This window comes from Aegilops tauschii, chromosome 6 (genome assembly GCF_002575655.3).
Source record: "Aegilops tauschii subsp. strangulata cultivar AL8/78 chromosome 6, Aet v6.0, whole genome shotgun sequence".
Taxonomy (NCBI): Eukaryota; Viridiplantae; Streptophyta; class Magnoliopsida; order Poales; family Poaceae; genus Aegilops; species Aegilops tauschii.
Window position 1 is genome coordinate 238866125 of NC_053040.3, and position 8092 is coordinate 238874216.

An 8092-nucleotide genomic window follows, 5' to 3' on the forward strand; every position below is an offset into this window, starting at 1 on the left:
GACGACGGACGCCCAGACGATCACGTGACACCACTGCCATCCTGTCTTAGCGTAATGCGAGTCGAGGCGGACGTCGTCGCGGTAGGGACGACGGACGCCGAGACGAGCACGTGACACCAAGTCCACCCTGTCTTTGCGTAATGCGAGTCGAGGCGGACGTCATCGCGGTAGCGACGATGGATGCCGAGACGAGCACGTGACACTACGGTCACCCTGTCTATCTTAGGGTAACGCGAGTCGAGGCGGACGTCGTCGCAGTAGCGACGACGGACACCGAGACGAGCACGTGACACCACCGCCAGCCTGTCTATCTTAGGGTAACGCGAGTCGAGGCGGACGTCGTCGCGGTAGCGACGATGGACGCCGAGACGAGCACGTGACACCACTGCCACCCTGTCTTACCGTAACGCGAGTCAAAGCGGACGTCGTCTTGGTAGCGATGATGGACGCCTAGACGAGCACGTGACACCACTGCCACCCTATCTTAGGGTAACGCGAGTCAAGGCGGACGTCGTCGCGGTAGCGACGATGGACGCCGAGACGAGCACGTGACACCACTGCCACCCTGTCTTACCGTAACGCGAGTCAACGCGGACGTCGTCTTGGTAGCGACGATGGACGCCTAGACGAGCACGTGACACCACTGCCACCCTGTCTTAGTGTAATGCGAGTTGAGGCGGACGTCGTCGCGGTAGCGACGATGGACGCCAAGACAAGCATGTGACAACACTGTCACCCTGTCTATCTTAGGGTAACGCGAGTCGAGGCGGACGTCGTCGCGGTAGCGACGATGGACGCCGAGACGAGCACGTGAAACCACTGCCACCCTGTCTATCTTAGGGTAACGCGAGTCGAGGCGGACGTCGTCGCGGTAGCGACGACGGACGCCGAGACGAGCACGTGACACCATTGCCACCCTGTCTATCTTAGGGTAACGCGAGTCGAGGCGGACGTCGTCGCGGTAGCGACGACGGACGCCGAGACGAGCACGTGACACCATTGCCACCCTGTCTTTGGGTAATGCGAGTCGAGGCGGACGTCATCGCGGTAGCGACGATGGACGCCGAGACAAGCACGTGACACCATTGACACCCTGTCTATCTTAGGGTAACGCGAGTCGAGGGGGACGTCGTCGTGGTAGCCACGACGGACGCCGAGACGAGCACGTGACACCACTGCCACCCTGTCTTTGCGTAATGCGAGTCGAGGCGGACGTCGTCGCTACCGACGATGGACGCCGAGACGAGCACGTGACACCACTGCCACCCTGTCTTAGCGTAACGCGAGTTGAGGCGGACGTCGTCGCGGTAGCGACGATGGACGCCAAGACAAGCATGTGACAACACTGTCACCCTGTCTATCTTAGGGTAACGCGAGTCGAGGCGGACGTCGTCGCGGTAGCGACGATGGACGCCGAGACGAGCACGTGAAACCACTGCCACCCTGTCTATCTTAGGGTAACGCGAGTCGAGGCGGACGTCGTCGCGGTAGCGACGACGGACGCCGAGACGAGCACGTGACACCATTGCCACCCTGTCTATCTTAGGGTAACGCGAGTCGAGGCGGACGTCGTCGCGGTAGCGACGACGGACGCCGAGACGAGCACGTGACACCATTGCCACCCTGTCTTTGGGTAATGCGAGTCGAGGCGGACGTCATCGCGGTAGCGACGATGGACGCCGAGACGAGCACGTGACACCACTGACACCCTGTCTATCTTAGGGTAACGCGAGTCGAGGGGGACGTCGTCGTGGTAGCCACGACGGACGCCGAGACGAGCACGTGACACCACTGCCACCCTGTCTTTGCGTAATGCGAGTCGAGGCGGACGTCGTCGCGGTAGCGACGATGGACGCCGAGACGAGCACGTGACACCACTGCCACCCTGTCTTAGCGTAACGCGAGTTGAGGCGGACGTCGTCGCGGTAGCGACGATTAACGCCGAGACGAGCACGTGACACCATTGTCACCCTGTCTATCTTAGGGCAACGCGAGTCGAGGCGGACGTCGTTGCGGTAGTGACGACGGATGCTGAGACGAGCATGTGACACCACTGCCATCCTGTCTATCTTAGGGTAACGCGAGTCGAGGCGGACGTCGTCGCGGTAGCGACGACGGACGCCCAGACGATCACGTGACACCACTGCCATCCTGTCTTAGCGTAATGCGAGTCGAGGCGGACGTCGTCGCGGTAGGGACGACGGACGCCGAGACGAGCACGTGACACCAAGTCCACCCTGTCTTTGCGTAATGCGAGTCGAGGCGGACGTCATCGCGGTAGCGACGATGGATGCCGAGACGAGCACGTGACACTACGGTCACCCTGTCTATCTTAGGGTAACGCGAGTCGAGGCGGACGTCGTCGCAGTAGCGACGACGGACACCGAGACGAGCACGTGACACCACCGCCAGCCTGTCTATCTTAGGGTAAGGCGAGTCGAGGCGGACGTCGTCGCGGTAGCGACGATGGACGCCGAGACGAGCACGTGACACCACTGCCACCCTGTCTTACCGTAACGCGAGTCAAAGCGGACGTCGTCTTGGTAGCGACGATGGACGCCTAGACGAGCACGTGACACCACTGCCACCCTATCTTAGGGTAACGCGAGTCAAGGCGGACGTCGTCGCGGTAGCGACGATGGACGCCGAGAGGAGCACGTGACACCACTGCCACCCTGTCTTACCGTAACGCGAGTCAACGCGGACGTCGTCTTGGTAGCGACGATGGACGCCTAGACGAGCACGTGACACCACTGCCACCCTGTCTTAGTGTAATGCGAGTTGAGGCGGACGTCGTCGCGGTAGCGACGATGGACGCCAAGACAAGCATGTGACAACACTGTCACCCTGTCTATCTTAGGGTAACGCGAGTCGAGGCGGACGTCGTCGCGGTAGCGACGATGGACGCCGAGACGAGCACGTGACACCACTGCCACCCTGTCTATCTTAGGGTAACGCGAGTCGAGGCGGACGTCGTCGCGATAGCGACGACGGACGCCGAGACGAGCACGTGACACCATTGCCACCCTGTCTTTGGGTAATGCGAGTCGAGGCGGACGTCATCGCGGTAGCGACGATGGACGCCGAGACGAGCACGTGACACCACTGACACCCTGTCTATCTTAGGGTAACGCGAGTCGAGGGGGACGTCATCGTGGTAGCCACGACGGACGCCGAGACGAGCACGTGACACCACTGCCACCCTGTCTATCTTAGGGTAACGCGAGTCGAGGCGGACGTCGTCGCGGTAGCGACGATGGACGCCGAGACGAGCACGTGACACCACTGCCACCCTGTCTTAGCGTAACGCGAGTTGAGGCAGACGTCGTCGCGGTAGCGACGATTAACGCCGAGACGAGCACGTGACACCATTGTCACCCTGTCTATCTTAGGGCAACGCGAGTCGAGGCGGACGTCGTTGCGGTAGCGACGGCGGATGCTGAGACGAGCATGTGACACCACTGCCATCCTGTCTATCTTAGGGTAACGCGAGTCGAGGCGGACGTCGTCGCGGTAGCGACGACGGACGCCCAGACGATCACGTGACACCACTGCCATCCTGTCTTAGCGTAATGCGAGTCGAGGCGGACGTCGTCGCGGTAGGGACGACGGACGCCGAGACGAGCACGTGACACCAAGTCCACCCTGTCTTTGCGTAATGCGAGTCGAGGCGGACGTCATCGCGGTAGCGACGATGGACGCCGAGACGAGCACGTGACACCACTGCCACCCTGTCTTACCGTAACGCGAGTCAAAGCGGACGTCGTCTTGGTAGCGATGATGGACGCCTAGACGAGCACGTGACACCACTGCCACCCTATCTTAGGGTAACGCGAGTCAAGGCGGACGTCGTCGCGGTAGCGACGATGGACGCCGAGACGAGCACGTGACACCACTGCCACCCTGTCTTACCGTAACGCGAGTCAACGCGGACGTCGTCTTGGTAGCGACGATGGACGCCTAGACGAGCACGTGACACCACTGCCACCCTGTCTTAGTGTAATGCGAGTTGAGGCGGACGTCGTCGCGGTAGCGACGATGGACGCCAAGACAAGCATGTGACAACACTGTCACCCTGTCTATCTTAGGGTAACGCGAGTCGAGGCGGACGTCGTCGCGGTAGCGACGATGGACGCCGAGACGAGCACGTGAAACCACTGCCACCCTGTCTATCTTAGGGTAACGCGAGTCGAGGCGGACGTCGTCGCGGTAGCGACGACGGACGCCGAGACGAGCACGTGACACCATTGCCACCCTGTCTATCTTAGGGTAACGCGAGTCGAGGCGGACGTCGTCGCGGTAGCGACGACGGACGCCGAGACGAGCACGTGACACCATTGCCACCCTGTCTTTGGGTAATGCGAGTCGAGGCGGACGTCATCGCGGTAGCGACGATGGACGCCGAGACGAGCACGTGACACCACTGACACCCTGTCTATCTTAGGGTAACGCGAGTCGAGGGGGACGTCGTCGTGGTAGCCACGACGGACGCCGAGACGAGCACGTGACACCACTGCCACCCTGTCTTTGCGTAATGCGAGTCGAGGCGGACGTCGTCGCGGTAGCGACGATGGACGCCGAGACGAGCACGTGACACCACTGCCACCCTGTCTTAGCGTAACGCGAGTTGAGGCGGACGTCGTCGCGGTAGCGACGATTAACGCCGAGACGAGCACGTGACACCATTGTCACCCTGTCTATCTTAGGGCAACGCGAGTCGAGGCGGACGTCGTTGCGGTAGTGACGACGGATGCTGAGACGAGCATGTGACACCACTGCCATCCTGTCTATCTTAGGGTAACGCGAGTCGAGGCGGACGTCGTCGCGGTAGCGACGACGGACGCCCAGACGATCACGTGACACCACTGCCATCCTGTCTTAGCGTAATGCGAGTCGAGGCGGACGTCGTCGCGGTAGGGACGACGGACGCCGAGACGAGCACGTGACACCAAGTCCACCCTGTCTTTGGGTAATGCGAGTCGAGGCGGACGTCATCGCGGTAGCGACGATGGATGCCGAGACGAGCACGTGACACTACGGTCACCCTGTCTATCTTAGGGTAACGCGAGTCGAGGCGGACGTCGTCGCAGTAGCGACGACGGACACCGAGACGAGCACGTGACACCACCGCCAGCCTGTCTATCTTAGGGTAACGCGAGTCGAGGCGGACGTCGTCGCGGTAGCGACGATGGACGCCGAGACGAGCACGTGACACCACTGCCACCCTGTCTTACCGTAACGCGAGTCAAAGCGGACGTCGTCTTGGTAGCGACGATGGACGCCTAGACGAGCACGTGACACCACTGCCACCCTATCTTAGGGTAACGCGAGTCAAGGCGGACGTCGTCGCGGTAGCGACGATGGACGCCGAGACGAGCACGTGACACCACTGCCACCCTGTCTTACCGTAACGCGAGTCAACGCGGACGTCGTCTTGGTAGCGACGATGGACGCCTAGACGAGCACGTGACACCACTGCCACCCTGTCTTAGTGTAATGCGAGTTGAGGCGGACGTCGTCGCGGTAGCGACGATGGACGCCAAGACAAGCATGTGACAACACTGTCACCCTGTCTATCTTAGGGTAACGCGAGTCGAGGCGGACGTCGTCGCGGTAGCGACGATGGACGCCGAGACGAGCACGTGACACCACTGCCACCCTGTCTATCTTAGGGTAACGCGAGTCGAGGCGGACGTCGTCGCGGTAGCGACGATGGACGCCGAGACGAGCACGTGACACCACTGCCACCCTGTCTATCTTAGGGTAACGCGAGTCGAGGCGGACGTCGTCGCGGTAGCGGCGACGGACGCCGAGACGAGCACGTGACACCATTGCCACCCTGTCTTTGGGTAATGCGAGTCGAGGCGGACGTCATCGCGGTAGCGACGATGGACGCCGAGACGAGCACGTGACACCACTGACACCCTGTCTATCTTAGGGTAACGCGAGTCGAGGGGGACGTCGTCGTGGTAGCCACGACGGACGCCGAGACGAGCACGTGACACCACTGCCACCCTGTCTATCTTAGGGTAACGCGAGTCGAGGCGGACGTCGTCGCGGTAGCGACGATGGACGCCGAGACGAGCACGTGACACCACTGCCACCCTGTCTTAGTGTAACGCGAGTTGAGGCGGACGTCGTCGCGGTAGCGACGATTAACGCCGAGACGAGCATGTGACACCATTGTCACCCTGTCTATCTTAGGGCAACGCGAGTCGAGGCGGACGTCGTTGCGGTAGCGACGGCGGATGCTGAGACGAGCATGTGACACCACTGCCATCCTGTCTATCTTAGGGTAACGCGAGTCGAGGCGGACGTCGTCGCGGTAGCGACGACGGACGCCCAGACAATCACGTGACACCACTGCCATCCTGTCTTAGCGTAATGCGAGTCGAGGCGGACGTCGTCGCGGTAGGGACGACGGACGCCGAGACGAGCACGTGACACCAAGTCCACCCTGTCTTTGCGTAATGCGAGTCGAGGCGGACGTCATCGCGGTAGCGACGATGGATGCCGAGACGAGCACGTGACACTACGGTCACCCTGTCTATCTTAGGGTAACGCGAGTCGAGGCGGACGTCGTCGCAGTAGCGACGACGGACACCGAGACGAGCACGTGACACCACCGCCAGCCTGTCTATCTTAGGGTAACGCGAGTCGAGGCGGACGTCGTCGCGGTAGCGACGATGGACGCCGAGACGAGCACGTGACACCACTGCCACCCTGTCTTACCGTAACGCGAGTCAAAGCGGACGTCGTCTTGGTAGCGACGATGGACGCCTAGACGAGCACGTGACACCACTGCCACCCTATCTTAGGGTAACGCGAGTCAAGGCGGACGTCGTCGCGGTAGCGACGATGGACGCCGAGACGAGCACGTGACACCACTGCCACCCTGTCTTACCGTAACGCGAGTCAACGCGGACGTCGTCTTGGTAGCGACGATGGACGCCTAGACGAGCACGTGACACCACTGCCACCCTGTCTTAGTGTAATGCGAGTTGAGGCGGACGTCGTCGCGGTAGCGACGATGGACGCCAAGACAAGCATGTGACAACACTGTCACCCTGTCTATCTTAGGGTAACGCGAGTCGAGGCGGACGTCGTCGCGGTAGCGACGATGGACGCCGAGACGAGCACGTGACACCACTGCCACCCTGTCTATCTTAGGGTAACGCGAGTCGAGGCGGACGTCGTCGCGGTAGCGACGATGGACGCCGAGACGAGCACGTGACACCACTGCCACCCTGTCTATCTTAGGGTAACGCGAGTCGAGGCGGACGTCGTCGCGGTAGCGGCGACGGACGCCGAGACGAGCACGTGACACCATTGCCACCCTGTCTTTGGGTAATGCGAGTCGAGGCGGACGTCATCGCGGTAGCGACGATGGACGCCGAGACGAGCACGTGACACCACTGACACCCTGTCTATCTTAGGGTAACGCGAGTCGAGGGGGACGTCGTCGTGGTAGCCACGACGGACGCCGAGACGAGCACGTGACACCACTGCCACCCTGTCTATCTTAGGGTAACGCGAGTCGAGGCGGACGTCGTCGCGGTAGCGACGATGGACGCCGAGACGAGCACGTGACACCACTGCCACCCTGTCTTAGTGTAACGCGAGTTGAGGCGGACGTCGTCGCGGTAGCGACGATTAACGCCGAGACGAGCATGTGACACCATTGTCACCCTGTCTATCTTAGGGCAACGCGAGTCGAGGCGGACGTCGTTGCGGTAGCGACGGCGGATGCTGAGACGAGCATGTGACACCACTGCCATCCTGTCTATCTTAGGGTAACGCGAGTCGAGGCGGACGTCGTCGCGGTAGCGACGACGGACGCCCAGACGATCACGTGACACCACTGCCATCCTGTCTTAGCGTAATGCGAGTCGAGGCGGACGTCGTCGCGGTAGGGACGACGGACGCCGAGACGAGCACGTGACACCAAGTCCACCCTGTCTTTGCGTAATGCGAGTCGAGGCGGACGTCATCGCGGTAGCGACGATGGATGCCGAGACGAGCACGTGACACTACGGTCACCCTGTCTATCTTAGGGTAACGCGAGTCGAGGCGGACGTCGTCGCAGTAGCGA